We start from the raw sequence: 16,211 nt of genomic DNA on the forward strand, positions 1-16,211 counted from the left end.
GTAAGCGACACGCTACTAGATACATGGATAGGTACGTAATTGCTAGCTATGCTTATGGGCTAATCCGGTCCGTTCTCAGATGTGACTTTCATCCCTGTCATGTTACTGTCAAGAAACTATTCAACATAATTGTTTTTCCGTACAAAAAATCCATTAATTAATAGTTCTGTTACTCTGCTTTAAAATAACTTTATTCAAACACCAAGAACATTACAACACTTTACAACTTTAACAAAATGACAACTATAACTGTCAATTACAGCTAACATATTAATTGTCAACTTTTTATGTTAATATTCAGTTTCTATACATTTTCTGTCGTTCTGAACGTCACTAGACATAAAAATAAACATTGCAACAAGTGAAGGGTCCAGGACTGTAATAGCTCAATGTTCTTATGTATCTAGCAGGGTGGCGGTTACTGTATACATGTTCCTTGACTAATAATTTTATTTCAATGTTAACGGCAATAGCCCCAAATGTCGAATGTGCTTTAAGTGTAGGTATCCATTTTTTTAATCCTGAGAAAACTAATAAGTATTTTTGAAAAATTTAAACGCAGAATGAAAGCTACATTATTAACGAGGGTAGTAGTATAATAAAATTGATTCAAAAAATGACATAACCCAGACATCCAAAGTGAAAATTATCCTCCAACACCAAATTGTTCTATATGGCCCATATAATGTTCAGAAAAAAGTCACACCTTTTTGAGCGTAGGGTTTGGGGGGGGGGGACAGAGGGGAGAAGTCGGTAAATTCGTAGTTTTTTCCAATTTTCGTCAATATTTCTAAAACTATGAGGTTTAGCATGAATAACCTTCTATACAAAAATGTTCTAAATTAAATTTGAAATAAAAAAGGTCCTATACATAATCCTAAAATGAACGGTTCCAAGGTTACGGAGGTAGTATATTGTAATTGGTCCAAAAAAAGGCCTAAACCATCCAAAGTAAAAGTTTTCCTCCAACACCAAATTGTTCTATATGGTCCACATCCCAGGCAACCAAGTGACGTCATATAACGTTGAGGAAACGTCAGTTTTTGGTTGAATATAACACGTGTTTGAACATTACGTCATACAGACGTCTTTTGTAAAAACGTTTTAATTTCAGACAGCCTAAGTCTGACGTCACAAAATTGGAAGGAGCGAGGAGCTTGCTTGTTTGTATTGACTCCAAACAATTTCGTTTGGGTATAGATAACGCTAACTATTCATAAGAAATTGCTCATTTATTGTTTACGTGGTTTGTGCCTTGTGTGATTATAAGACTTTTCATTTATATATTTAGTTGAAGAAACGTGTAAATTAAGCGATTTTTATGTGTTTTTGCTCACTGAGTTAGTTTAATGCAGTAATTCTTCTTGACAACTATTTGAGGTTATGTTTATTTGTTTTTAATTAAGCGTTAAATGAAGATATTAAGACAGCGTTAAATTAAGATATTAGTATGCTGGATAACTTGTTAATAAATTATTTATTAGTTTCATATATATGTTGTTTCAGTATTGACACAGTAAGTAGGTATATATAACTAGTGAAAATTCTAAAATGTGAGGGCTGGTACAATCATGCAGAATTAATGATGCTTTTAGCCTAGCGCATAAGCGATCTTAAACAAGTGATAGTACTTATATCTTCGACACATGGGACGTAGGCCTATAGGTTTCATGTTATGTACCTATTTTTTATACTACTTTGAAACATCTGAAAGAGGTCACTTTTTGAAAGTATTAAAGATGTGATTTTACCGACGTGAAAAAAAACGTAGATACGATTACGTTTTAAAATCGTCACAATTATGACGTCAAATCGATGAGACAAATACACGTGATTTTCAACGTCAGTACTACGTCATAGAAACACGTTAATTGGTCATTTTTATGACGTGTTATCTACGTTATAAAAACGTCGTTTGGTTGCCTGGGATATTGTTCAGTAAAAAGTTACACCATTTTGAGCGTCCGGTTTGGGGGGGGGGATGGGGGGAGATGGGGGAGAAGTCGGTAAGTTAGTAGTTTCTTAACGTTTCTCGTCAATATTTCTAAAACTATGTTTAAGCGTAAACAATGTTCTATACAAAAACGTTCTACATAAAATTTAAAACAAAAATGGTCCTATCCATAATTGTTATAAAATCAACGGTTCCAGAGTTACGGAGGGTGAAATGTGGAGGTTTTCGATACTTTTTATATTTTTTTGGCAATTGATGATGATTTTAAGTGGTGAGGTTGACGTTTCTTCAAGGGCTAATCACTAGCATACCATCGGCCACATATTATAAATTGCCCAAAAAATATAAAAAGTATCGAAAACCTTCACTTTTCACCCTCCGTAACCCTGGAATCGTTGATTTTATAACAATTATGTATAGGACCTTTTTTGTTTTAAATTTGATGTAGAACATTTTTTTATAGAATATTGTTTACGCTAAAGCATATTTTTAGAAATATTGAAAAACATAAAAAAAACTACTAATTTATCGATTTTTCCCCATCTCCCCCAAACCGGACGCTCAAAATGGTGTAACTTTTTACTCAACAATATCTGGACCATATAGAAAAATTTGGTGTTGAAGGAAAACTTTTACTTTTAATGTCTGGGTTAGGCCTTTTTTGGACCAATTATACTAAACTACCTCCGTAACTTTGGAACCGTTCATTTTAGAAGGATTATCATAGAGCTTTATTTGTTTCAAATTTAATGTAGAACATTTTTGTATAGAAGGTTGTTCATGCTAAACCGCATAGTTTTAGAAATATTGACGAAGAATTTAAAAAACTACGAATTTACCGAGTTCTCCCCCCTCTCCCCCCAAACCCGACGCTCAAAATGGTGTGACTTTTTCTGAACATTATGCGGACTATATGAACTATAGAACTGAATGTAGAATATAGAACTAGAATGGACTATAGAACAATTTGGTGTTAAAGGATAACTTTCACTTTGGATGTCTGGGTTTGGATCTAGTTTAACTATAGAAAGTCCCTTAGAATCAACAAAAAGTTTCTTATGAATGAGATATTTATAATTAAAAATCACACTTCTTTTTCACCCCTGTAACTTATTGAAACAAACATTATAGAAGTTTTTAGGGACTTTCTACCCTCGGCAATAACGTAATCTTTCATTCTGCGTTTAAAATTTTTCAGAAATACTCATTAGTTTTCCCAGGATTCGAAAAAAATGAATACATTTAAAACACATTGAACATTTTGACAGGCGAAATTTTGCGCCTATGCCCTTAATTTAAAATTTTTGGTGGACAGTAATGATGTTGAAAAAGTATATCTATTCGTTACAAAGTACTCCTTACTTGCGAATACCGAAAGTAACGATTACTATACAGGGAGGCAAATCGTTACTTTGATTACTTTGATTAGTCTGATTACTTCGTTACATCGTACCAATTTACAGTGATGAGCGCGCTGATAACCGGCAAAATAGCACAAAAGATGGAAAACGTATTAAGTTGTGAGATAAACAGAAATGAAACTAATAGAGCTGGGAAATCTAGCGATATTAACCTAAAAATTTACATTATATTGATTGTTTCCTACCTTCAGACGTATCGGACGAGTTTAGCAACTTCCACTGTCACAGTGACAGTTTTAGTTGCCATACGCTTCTGATACGTGTAAAGGTGGGAAACAATCAATATAATGTTAATTTATATGTTAATATCGCTAAATGTCCCAGCTCGACTAGTTTCATTTCTTTTTATCTCACAACTTAATACGTTTTCCATCTTTTGCGCTATTTTTCCGGTTATTAGCACGCTCATCGTTACTTCGTACCAATCTTATCAGAGCGAGTAATGACTATTGTATCTACAACCAGTACACTTTATTACTTTCTACCAATCGTATCCCAGCGAATAACGGACGGAACCTGTATTTTAGGAGTGTTATCGAATATCGTTATCGTTATGAAGCTTTTTAAGGGTATGAGGGTGAGGAGAAGATAGAAGATGAAACAGAGGGAGGTATAATGGTATACGTAAAATATGTAATGTATGTCATTAACAAAGATCGAATGCGAGAACTCTATATTTTTATCTAGATCGGTGAAGGTCGTTATTACATCGGAATACCTATATAAAATACCTACCTACTGAGAAATACGATTCTCGATATGATTACCGGTATTCAAATACAAAAGTAATCATAGTAATCAAATCTTTTTATCCCTTAAACATATTGGTGAAGGTCGTTGTTATATCGGAATACCTATATAGTCCAGAAAGCCACTGCGCATCCGCTAGGAAAAATATTCTAATTCGGATTTGTTGCACAATCTTACTCAAAAAGGACTCCTTTTAACAAATTTCCATGTTGCCAGGACCAAAAGGTGGTCAAAAATTTTTTAAACGTTTTTTTTTTTGTTTTTTTCCTATAATTATTTTTATTGCATGGAAAAAAGTTTTTTTAGGTTTTTTGGATCATTCCAAACAAAAAAGGTCTTTAGTGACTTTTTTCTAAAAATGATAGTTTTTGACATATAAGCGATTAAAAATTGAAAAATTGCGAAATCGGTCATTTTTAACCTTCAAACACTATGTGAAAAACTGAAAATTTGAATGTTGCCAAGGTAGGTAGATATTTTCTAAACATCGATTGATGAAATCCCGAAGAGTTTTTTGCAATACAATATTCAAAACTCCTTTGTTTTTTAATTGCGAATCAAGCGTGCGCGACACTATTTTCCACCGACAGTATGGTGCAAATGAAAGGAATAAATTCGTTATTTCGAAAATCGGCGACTTTAAGGAAAAATCCCGAAACAGGTCGATTTTTATTTTTAAGTTATGATATTGTGGCATATATGGTATACTAGTGACGTCATCCGTCTGGGCGTGATGACGTAATCGATGATTTTTTTAAATGAGAATAGGGGTCGTGTGGTAGCTCGTTTGAAAGGTTCTTCAATTCTCCATCAAGCAATGTAAACATTTACATAATTTTTTATACAGGGTGTCCTACTACTTCTTTTTTGTCAAATAATTTAATTTAATAAAAATTTTTTGGACACCCTGTATAAATAATTATGTAAATGTTTATATTACTGAATAGAGAATTGAATAACCTTTCAAATAAGCTAGCACACGACCCCTTTTCTCATTAAAAAAAATAATCGATTACGTCATCACGTCCAGATGGATGACGTCACTAGTATACCATATATGCCACAATATCACAACTTAAAAATAAAAATCGACCTGTTTCGGGATTTTTCCTTAAAGTCGCGGGTTTACGAAATAACGAATTTATTCCTTTCATTTGCACCATACTGTCGGTGGAAAATAGTGTCGTGCACGCTTGAGTAGCAATTAAAAAACAAAGGAGTTTTAAATATTGTATTGCAAAAAACTCTTCGGGATTTCATCAATCGATGTTTAAAGAATATCCACCTACCTTGGCAACATTCAAATTTTCAGCTTTTCACATAGTTTTTGAGGGTTAAAAATGGCCGATTTCGCAATTATTCAATTTTTAATCGCTTATATGTCAAAAACTATCATTTTTAGAGAAAAGTCACTAAAGACCTTTTCTCTTTGGAATGATCCAAAAAACCTAAAAAAACTTTTTTCCGTGCAAAAAAAATAATTTTAGGAAAAAAACAAAAAAAAACGTTTAAAAAATTTTTGACCACTTTTTGGTCCTGGCAACATGCAAATTTGTTAAAAGGAGTCCTTTTTGAGTAAGATTGTGCAAAGAATCCGAATTAGAATATTTTTCCTAGCGGATGCGCAGTGGCTTTCTGGACTAATACAAAATACCAACCTGCTGAGAAATACGACTCTCGATATGATTACCGGTACTCAAATACAAAAGTAATCATAGTAATCAAAGTAACGAATACTGTAAATGATTACTTTATACAAAAATAACGATTTGCAACGAATACTCGAAAATAACTATAATCAACATCACTAGTGGACAGGGTAATCCTTACAGTAGGAATCCTGGCCTTAACAGAAAATTGAAGCGGGTCCGGGGTAACACTATACTTTGTATTGGTAGGGTGTTGGCTTAATCGTGCTGGACATGATGCTGATTGAAGAGTCATTCAGCTATCAAATGTCTGAAAATCTTTTCAGGCCATAATAATGAAAAGAGGTTCTACAGCGTAACATGATAGCCTCTCCTGAGGTAAAATGTTCCGAAAGCAAACAGATCCTCCGTTCGGATATCAGGTAGAGAACTGTTTCAGGTAGGACACCATTACAGAGGATTCTATCACTTATTCTATTAGAGGAGAAATTCATAATAGGAGTCGATTTTAATGCACGTGTGGATCAATTCAAAAGAAGATATATGAACTCTTATTTTTATTCTTTGGAAATGGAACAGATGTAGCAGATGATATGTAGAAATTCGCAACAGCGTTAGAAATGATGACTGTTGACAAAGTTTTTCGAGAAAGAGAAAATAACATACACTTCCCGGCATAAAATTCCGCCACTAAAAATTTTTGATTAAGTTTGACAATTTATAACTTTATTATTTGTACTGCGATTTTCAGGATTCTTGCATCAGTATGAAGGTACATACATGTATTGACATCGTTTGTTATTATTCCGGTAACAAAAAAATTGCTTAGAGCACATTATACGGGGTTGAATGGAAGCGTTGTATTTTCTCCTAACTTTAAAATTTATATGGAAAAATGCGTGGGCAGTCCTGAACAATGTGTCTGATCGTCTGTCTTGCAGCTTGCAGCGCCGCAGTCACAAGAAGGCGAGGGAAGTTTACCCCATCTGTAGAGAGAGTCAGGGCATCTTCCACAGTTTGTCCGAATTCGATTAAGGGCTGCCCAAATCTTACGGGAACGTTCACATTCGCCAGATTTTTTTAAACCGAGAGAATAATTTCTTTTCTCCTAAAACACTGATTTCTTTGAGCCATCTTTGTTAAAAGTTAACATATCATATTAACTTAAACATACCGGTTCACATATTATAAAGAAACGAGTTTTTTTAAACACAACTCAATAATTTCTTACAGATAATTTCTTCAATACTAATAAATGTATTAATGGTTACACTTAATTTTCTTATCCTAAAGTTTTTATTTCTTAAATTGAAAACTAAATATTTTGCAGTATAAGAAATATAATGTTAACTCAATCCATATTTATATTTGTGAACAAGAAATTTTCTTGCAGTCAAATAAATATTTTAAACCACAAGAAATAATTCTTTAGAAATACCCTCTGTAGTAACTCTGGTTATAAAATAAAAACTTTATCATTAATGCCGAAATATTACTTGCAAAGAGATTTCTTTCCACAAAAGAATTGCGCAGATTAACTATTTATGATTTAATCGTCAGTGTTTGTCAAGATGCCGTGATATTAGTTCATGTTCATATAGATGGATTTTGGATTTGTTGGCATTCTTTATAAATTAACGGATGTTGTTCTGAAGCTATTTTCTTGTGGCATTTTTATAATCAAGTATATTCAAATGGGAAATAAGCCACAATTTTACCTAAAAATGATTTTATTAACGTTTCGACGCCCAAGTCGGGTGTCGTTGTCAAAATACAAAATAATACTAAATAAACAAAAATTGTGTTGCTTAGTAAAAAATTCTTCTAATAATTTATTTAATCTAACTCATTTATATCGGCAATTCAGACACGTATTATACATTTTAAAGTAGACGACTTTAAAATGATATTGCCAATATTGATGAGTTGCGTTCCTGGGACGACTTTACTAAAAGATAGTTCATTCGATTACATGAAATCAATCCCAACTCAAGAATATCCGCCACAAAAAATCATAGCATGTGATCTGTCTTTAAAAAGACAACCAAATGCAATGGTGGCACTGAAATTCTCGCGTTAGAGATTCCATAGATTCCTACCTTTCCTCGATGTTTTGGTCTCAAAGAAGGATACTGGATATGAGACTCAAGTGTATAGAAAACCAACACACACCAACAGATATCTCAATTACAAATCAAATCATAACATCAACGTTAAAAAGGGAATCATTAAATCCTTATATGATAGAGCCAAAATTACTTGTTCTAACGAAAATTCATTTTTAGAAGAAAAACAATTGTTAACATCTGTTTTATTAAAAAATGATTATCCCATATCGTTTATAAATAAGGAATTATCAAGATTGGATCGAATGGAACAGAACAACTTAGAACGGGATCCTACAACATTCACAAGAAATAATACGAGGAAAATATCAATACCATATATAAAAGGACTATCCGAGAAACTTAAAACAATAGGAAATAAATTCAACATATCAACAACATTCAAAACAACAAACACATTGAGATCTATTCTATCTAAAACTAAACCTAACAGTGAACAAGAAAGAACAAAGAATTGTATTTATAAAATACCTTGTGAATGCGAACAATTTTATATAGGTGAAACGTCAAGACAATTAGACGTAAGAGTAAATGAACATCAGTCCTATATAAAAAATAGAGAATTTGATAGATCTCAAATATGTCAACACGCATGGGATAATGAACATAGAGTTCAGTGGAGAGATTCAAGTATAGTCCTGAAAGAAGCAGATAATAAAAAGAGAAAAATCAAAGAAGCGGCTCTAATTATACTAAATGAAACCAATTGTGTCGCAAATTCCTCGGTAGAATGCAGTAGGATGTGGTTACCCATATTAAAGGAGGAAGTCAATAGAAAGAAAATACCACAATTAGTAAATCAGTAACATATCGAGTTAGTACATATTTAGTATTTTAGTATTATTTAAAATTTAAAATATCAAGTCAGAATTTGGTATTATTTTTGAGAATAAACTAAATGTAAACCCAAATACTTACGATGTCGGGATAGTATCACGAGGTTTTTCCTGGTTTTTCCTCGTGATTTACTATGGAATCTCTAACGCGAGAATTTCAGTGCCACCGTTGCATTTGGTTGTCTTTTTAAAGACAGATCACATGCTATGATTTTTTGTGGCGGATATTCTTGAGTTGGGATTGATTTCATGTAATCGAATGAACTATCTTTTAGTAAAGTCGTCCCAGGAACGCAACTCATCAATATTGGCAATATCATTTTAAAGTCGTCTACTTTAAAATGTATAATACGTGTCTGAATTGCCGATATAAATGAGTCAGATTAAATAAATTATTAGAAGAATTTTTTAGTAAGCAACACCATTTTTGTTTATTTAGTATTATTTTGTATTTTGACAACGACACCCGACTTAAGCGTCGAAACGTTAATAAAATCATTTTTAGGTAAAATTGTGGCTTATTTCCCATTTGAATATACTAAATTAACGGATATTTTGAAGGTACGTACATATTAGGTATTAAATAAAAGTAAATTGAGTAATTTAAGATGTAATAATAATATTGTTGCGTATCCGAATGGTTATAAAAGAAACATAATAGTATCTTTATATGCTTTTTAGGTATAATAATGGACAATTCTGAAAGGAAGGAGCTTATTATTCTAACTGGGAAATAAGCCACAATTTAAAGCTGGGACAGAATGATAAACATAATATATAGCTTCAGAACAATATTAAGAAAGGAACTATTAACCAACTGCGGGGATTTCCAGAAATGGTAGAACTTTATACATGTAAGTACCTTTTTTAAAATATGTATACTTATGTATCAACTATAATAGGTTTCTTGAATGTATCGTCTTCTATAAAAATATACAATACAACGCTATATCAAACATGGCGGGTGCAACGCTGAGGATGTTTTATGTTCATTTATTTGTGCTAAAGAAATCAGTTAGCCTTAAAGAAAATATTTTAATCGTTAAGAAATTTTATTGCCGAAAACTGTGAATTAGTTAATATGTATTAAATGACTTAAGATGTAAACTAATAATATGTTCCCGTAATAAAATTTCTTAACGATTAGGTATGCTGTCTCTTTTAGATTATAAAAATAAAGAAAATTACATATTATGTCTGCTTCAATGTTTTACATTGGTTGAATTTTCCCTCTTGTTTTAGCTAAACAATGTTTATTGTGTGACTTAATATTATACAGATAAATAATTAATATTTCATTAACAAAAAGAAAAAATAAACAAAGATGTGTAGGTTAAATAAGGCCATGTTTGAATTAAATATGATTGATTATTATTAGTATTAATAGTTATTATGTGGGGCCGTGTATTTGTTTTTTTTTGTATTTCCTAAATTTGTCAAAATAAATATTTATATCTTTAAAAAAAAATTTTTATTAAAATAAGTTTACTCTTTCTATATAACGATTTTGTTTTAGTGAATTGCTGATATACAAAGTGCATGCTATTAACAAAAGAAGGAAACATTGAGGAAGTTGGATTTGCCTCTCCATCCTTATATTGTTGTGTAGAAGCCAGTGGTTTAAGAGTGGAGAAAATATTTGTATGTAATAATAACGCTTTATATCTTGTTTTTATTAATAAATAATGATTTTACCTTAACACAATGATTTATTTCGCCGTATGTAATGTCACTTTATTTTCAAGAAACATTAACTTAATTCTAAATATACGATTACACCTGCGAAATATATTTCTATATATATATATATATATATATATATATATATATATATATATATCGGGTGTTCTACAGCATTCGCCGTTTCCCGCATCCTATTCGCCATGCTTTTCGGTCACGAATATCTTCCTCGTTGAGTTGTCTACTGTTCATTGCTTTCTCTACATCTTGTATCCATGTTCTCTTCGGTCTGCCTCTTTTTCTTCTCTCGGGTGGTACATACTGGATCATTTTCTTGGGCCATCTTGTTGGTCCCATTCTCTGGACATGCCCGTACCATATTAATCTTTTTTGTTCTATTCTGTCTATAATATCCTTTTCTACTTCCATTCTTTCTTTTATTTCTTCGTTTGGGATATGCTGCAGTTTAGATATTCTGCAGCTTCTTCTAAGCGCGTCCATTTCTAAAGCTTGAAGTCTTTTATTTTGTCGGTCTTTTACTTCCCACACTTCCGAGTTGTACAGGACAATTCCTTCCACGATAGTTTGGTAGATTTTTTTCTTTGTCTGATTTTGCAGTCCTGTACTCCACCAAATGCCATTTAGCTGTTTTATAGCTTTTCTTCCTTGGCTTATTCGATATTCTATATCTTGATCGCATGTGGAGTTTTTGTCAAAAATTGAACCTAGATATTTAAATTCATCACATCCTTTTATGTATTCCCCTTCTAATTCTAAGTCTTCAGTATCACCTCCGACTACAAGGTATTCAGTTTTCTCCATGCTCATTTCCAAACCCCATTTTTGGTACTCCTCTTTCAATTTTCTAATCATGTAACTGGCGTCATCTTTATCAGCAGCAATCACAACTTGGTCGTCAGCAAATAGCAACGTATACAAATAAGAATCTCCTACTGGTATCCCCATTGTTTGGCATTTCCTAGTCCAATATTTTAACACATGTGTAAGGTAAATTTTAAATAAAGTGGGCGACAGACAGCATCCCTGCAAAAGGCCTTTCGAAGTTTCAAAGGTATTTGAAAGTTTCGTTCCAATTTTAATTGCTGTTGTTGCATTAGCATAGAGATCTTTTATTGTTTGGATGTATTTTCTATTTAAAGTGGTTTGTTGTAATACCTCAAACATTTTTTCTCTGGGAACGGTATCGTATGCTTTTTTTAAGTCTACAAATACCATGTGAGTTTCTAGATTTCTAGCAGAACGTTTTTCTAGTAATTGCCTTATGCAGAAAATGTTATCTGTGCATGATCTACCTGCCCTAAATCCACTTTGTTCTTCGGAATCTTGCCACTCCTTTTCTATCCGTTTCTTTATTATTCGTCCGTACAGTCTTCCAACTGAGCTGGTCACACTAATGCCTCTGTAATTATTACAATTTTTTCTACCACCCTTTTTGTATATAGGGGTAGTTATGGAGTTTTTCCACTCAGAGGGCACGCCACTATTGCCTGAAAGGCATCCGTTGAATATTTCAACTAAAATTTCTTTTGCCTGTGTCGTGCTGTGCTTAATGAGTTCAATTGGAATACCTCCGGGACCAGGAGCTTTATTGTTTTTCATTTCTCTTAACGTTAGTTCTAGTTCTCGAATAGTTATATCTTCTAGTTGTTCCAGGTTGTTTGGGGCGATGATGGTTTGCCTTACATATTCCTGTCTATTCTCTTGCAATAGGTTTCTAAAGTATGTTTCCCACTCGTTTACACTTATAAGGGATATCTGGCATCTTTCTTGTACGTTTTGTCTTGTATTTGATATTGTTCTCCAAGCTTCTCTGCTTTTTGTTCCTCCCATAAGAGTGTCTATTTCTTCACATTTCTTCAGCCACATATTTTCTTTGGTTTTAATCACTTCTTTTTTTGTTTCCATTCTTATTCTTGCGTAGGTTTTTCGGTCTTCTGAGCAATTGGTACTGAGCCATTTTTGATATGCTTCTTTTTTTTCCCTCGTCTTTTCTTTTAAAGAATCTGTAAACCAAGGGTGATTAGTGTTATTTGAGGATTTTTCCCCTAACGCTTCGAATGCAGCTTCATGTAAGCACTTTTTTAGCCGATCATATTTTTCATCTGCTGTTCTTGTATTAAACTGTGTATTGGTTATCTTTTGGCTCAGTCTTAATTTAAAAAGAAAGGAGATTGAATTATCTTTCAGTGCGTCGATGTTGTATTTGTACTGAGGCGGGTGTTCTTCTGTAATCTCTTCTGATATAAATACATTAAATTAAATACTTCTAAATACATTAATTATTAATAGGAAGATAATAATAATATTTCTTACTAAGAAATATTATTGCTCAGAAAGAATAGTTTTGTAATGTCAAGAAAATATATTCGTATGACTAATAAAATCAATTAACATCAAGTGTAATTTCTTTCTGATAAATGGGTTTGAAGTTTGCCAGAAAGTGATAGTTCAATTTTATTCATCAATCATTTAAGATATATTTCTTTGGCTAGAGTAAAATTTATTTGAAATATTTTAGAAAATTATATATTAGGTACATACAAAGATATATTTCTTAGGCAATATGCCAAGTTGATCTTTCTTAACCCTTAAGTACTAACATATTAAATCAATGACGTAAACACTAACTAACCGCCTGACAGACGGGTTTAATATTTTAGTGGTAATTTTTGTTTTTGTTACATATTTTAATGAAAACAAATATCTCGATGACTTACTGAAAATATTGATTATCTAAAAAACAAAGTAATTAATCTAGTTTTTCTGTATTTATTAAAATAAAAAACATTATAACAAGAACGGAAGGATTGTTTGTGTACCTTTTTACTTCTGAAAAAAAAAGTGTGATAAAAATTAAACAAATTAAAGAATCTTAATAAAAATTTATAATCGAGTTAAACAAACAGTAAGAAAAATGAAAATAGAAAGGTTTTTAAAAAATGTTAAAACAAAAAAAAACTGACAGGTACTATAGCTAGTACAGTGTAGCAATGGTAGTCAGTGGCAACATTTTCATCACAAATTGATTCCACTTCGCTTATGTCGTCTTCTACCTCATCAAACCGTTTCAAAAGAGTTTCCTCATGGTCTTTATTTCCTTATTTGATGTTTTTTGGCGAACTGGGGCACATTATGTGTAATGACGAACTGGGCACAAACACTAACACCCCGTCTATTAGACGGAAATCACACTTTGAGCCTAAATATCTTTCGAATAACAACCTGCCGCAAATTGCCGAATTCAATACTACTAAAGAACAACCCAACTTGAAAAGTTATAAACGAGTGACCTTCAAAATTTTCTTGGAAGGGAGATATCCCACTTTCGACAAGCGATGCCGTCTGAGAGTTAGTACTTAAGGGTTAAATATAAATAAAGTTTCTTTATGTCACGATTTTTTTCTCTCGGTGTATGATGTCCGGTAGACTATGGTAATTCGGATCTGTCTTACTTTCCCAATCTTCTCTCTACAGTAACCTTTTTTCAATTCCTTCTTGTAATTTCTTTGAATAAATTCATTTTGTCGCTGCAAAATTTGTTGCCTGACTTATGCCGACCCCTGTATTTAGGGTGAGGCAGATAAAAAAAACTACTAGAAATACTAGTATCTCGAGAACTAAAGGCAACAGAATCATGAAAATTGGAATGAAGGGGTTTTGAAGAGTGATCTATTTAATGAAAATATTTTCATCTATTTGTTACTTCCGGTCATACCGAAAGTTGCCTATAACTTCGATTTTTTAAATATTTATTTTTACATTTTTGAATTCTCCTCGATGTCTTCTTTCTTAAAATATGATGTTTTGTATTGTTGTACAGGGTAGTTTAAAAGATAATTACGTTTTCTTATTCATTTCGTAGCAACTTTCACACCCTGTAGAATTTTAGTAGTTTGATATCAAAAACTCTTTATTGTTGAAATTTATTAGTATAGCTAAATGTTGAATTTTAGTATACAGGGTTGGTCAAAACTCGGAATGCGTATTTTCTGAGTTTTCTTAAATGGAACACCCTGTATTGTAGTATTGTAATAAATTAATATTTTATGGTACTTTTTTATTTCTTAAGAAATCCCTATACCTAACTGCTTTAATTTGTGCTTAATTGTTAATCGCACCAACAATCTTAACTACGTAGGTATCTTGATACCTCAACCATTATTGTTAATTTTAAGGATAAGTCTAGCTATATTAATATATATTTAACAACTTGTCGAAACCCAAAAGACTCCATTTTCAAACAAATAAATGTTTAAAAATAATAAAATCTTTGGATTTCTTAGTTCGGAAACAGATTCTCTCTTATACCTATTCCCAATCCTTCTAAAATTTGCAAGAAATAAAGGGTGATGAATGCAGAGACATGGGGAGTCTATATAGTTGCACTCCACAACACATCAATTCACCGAGGCAAAGATCAACAAATCTGTCTCCTAGTACTCAATACGTGAGTAAGAACGTAGGTAGATAAAGGCATTATTTTTATTTTCGATTCAGAGATCATTACCATCTTTCTATGGACCATTTCGAACTCCTTAGTTCTCATCAGGAAAGCTACCGTAATGATGCTCTGAAAAGAAAATAAAAATCTTTGCCATTTCTGTCAATTATAAAATATAATTAACATTCAGACGCTATAGCGACATCTATTAACAACTTGTCGAAACCCAAAAGACTCCATTTTCAAACAAATAAATGTTTAAAAATAATATTTTTGTGACTCTCATGATCGAGATACTGCACCAAAATTTAGGAATAAGTAGGTCATGACGTAACTAAGTAAAATCTTCAGGGGTGGAACGCTGCGTGGCCGATAAAGGGGTGGGGCAGGGGTGAATATAAAAAATGTAAGGGGTTTTTTGCGACGTTCGTGATTGAGATAGTAAACCAAAATTTGGGAATAAGTAGACCATGTAGTAAACGTTATTAAGTTCATTTTCGTAGTTGCCACAATACAGTTTATAAATTCCATTATAAATTAATTTATTCGTACCTACACCACTGGTAAAATGGTGGTTTTTAATGTTATTTTTAAGTTTACATGTAAATTTTTCGCATTTTATAACTAAAACATGTAATTTTAGTTATGTAATTAGGTACATTAAAGTGTTGACTTTTAAATAAATAACAAGCAGAGCCGTGCGGTACATCTGTTCAATATGATGCAAGTCTTCGGAATGCCGCCACCTAAATATTATTGAAACTTAATATTAGTATTTATTTTTATTAAATGAAATTACACAAAATGAACGAAAATTTTTATTTTAAAAGCAAAACATACTTTAAATAAAATGAAATATGTATTAACGTTAAATAATATTTACGAAAATTACAATGTTATCCTTCTGATTTTAATTTTGGCAAACTCGTCAATCAGATTGGTGTAGTCTAAAGTAGCAGCTAGTGAGGACTCTATTGAAATAAGTGCTATTTTTTAGTTTTGTTTGTCTTATGGAGCTTCGTAAATAGTTGTTTTTAATTATTGTTAATTTTGAAAAACTTTTTTCCTCAAGCTACCGAGACAGAGAGTGTTAATAAAATTCTTAGAGCCGGAACTTTCTGCACCTCGCATGACAAAATTCCTCTAACCGGGATTTAATCGGGACAAATAATACCGGCCCTTAATGATACAACTATATTTGGGTATAAAGAAATTAGGTTATTTTGGCACAAATAGTTCAAAACCTCTAAAGGTTTCATGGAGTATAGTACCATTTGGGATAAATCATGCAATAATTCTTCTAGAAAATCATTTGCCTCTATATCCGATTCTT

The 16,211-nt window shown here is 32.1% G+C and overlaps 1 protein-coding gene across 1 annotated transcript in view; it reads right to left on the reverse strand.

The window, feature by feature from the left end:
• Window positions 1–16,211, reverse strand: part of LOC126881453 (glutathione S-transferase-like) — a 112,274-nt gene that overhangs the window by 45,889 nt on the left and 50,174 nt on the right. The window lies entirely within an intron of this gene.

This window comes from Diabrotica virgifera, chromosome 3 (assembly GCF_917563875.1).
Source record: "Diabrotica virgifera virgifera chromosome 3, PGI_DIABVI_V3a".
NCBI classification, from domain to species: Eukaryota; Metazoa; Arthropoda; class Insecta; order Coleoptera; family Chrysomelidae; genus Diabrotica; species Diabrotica virgifera.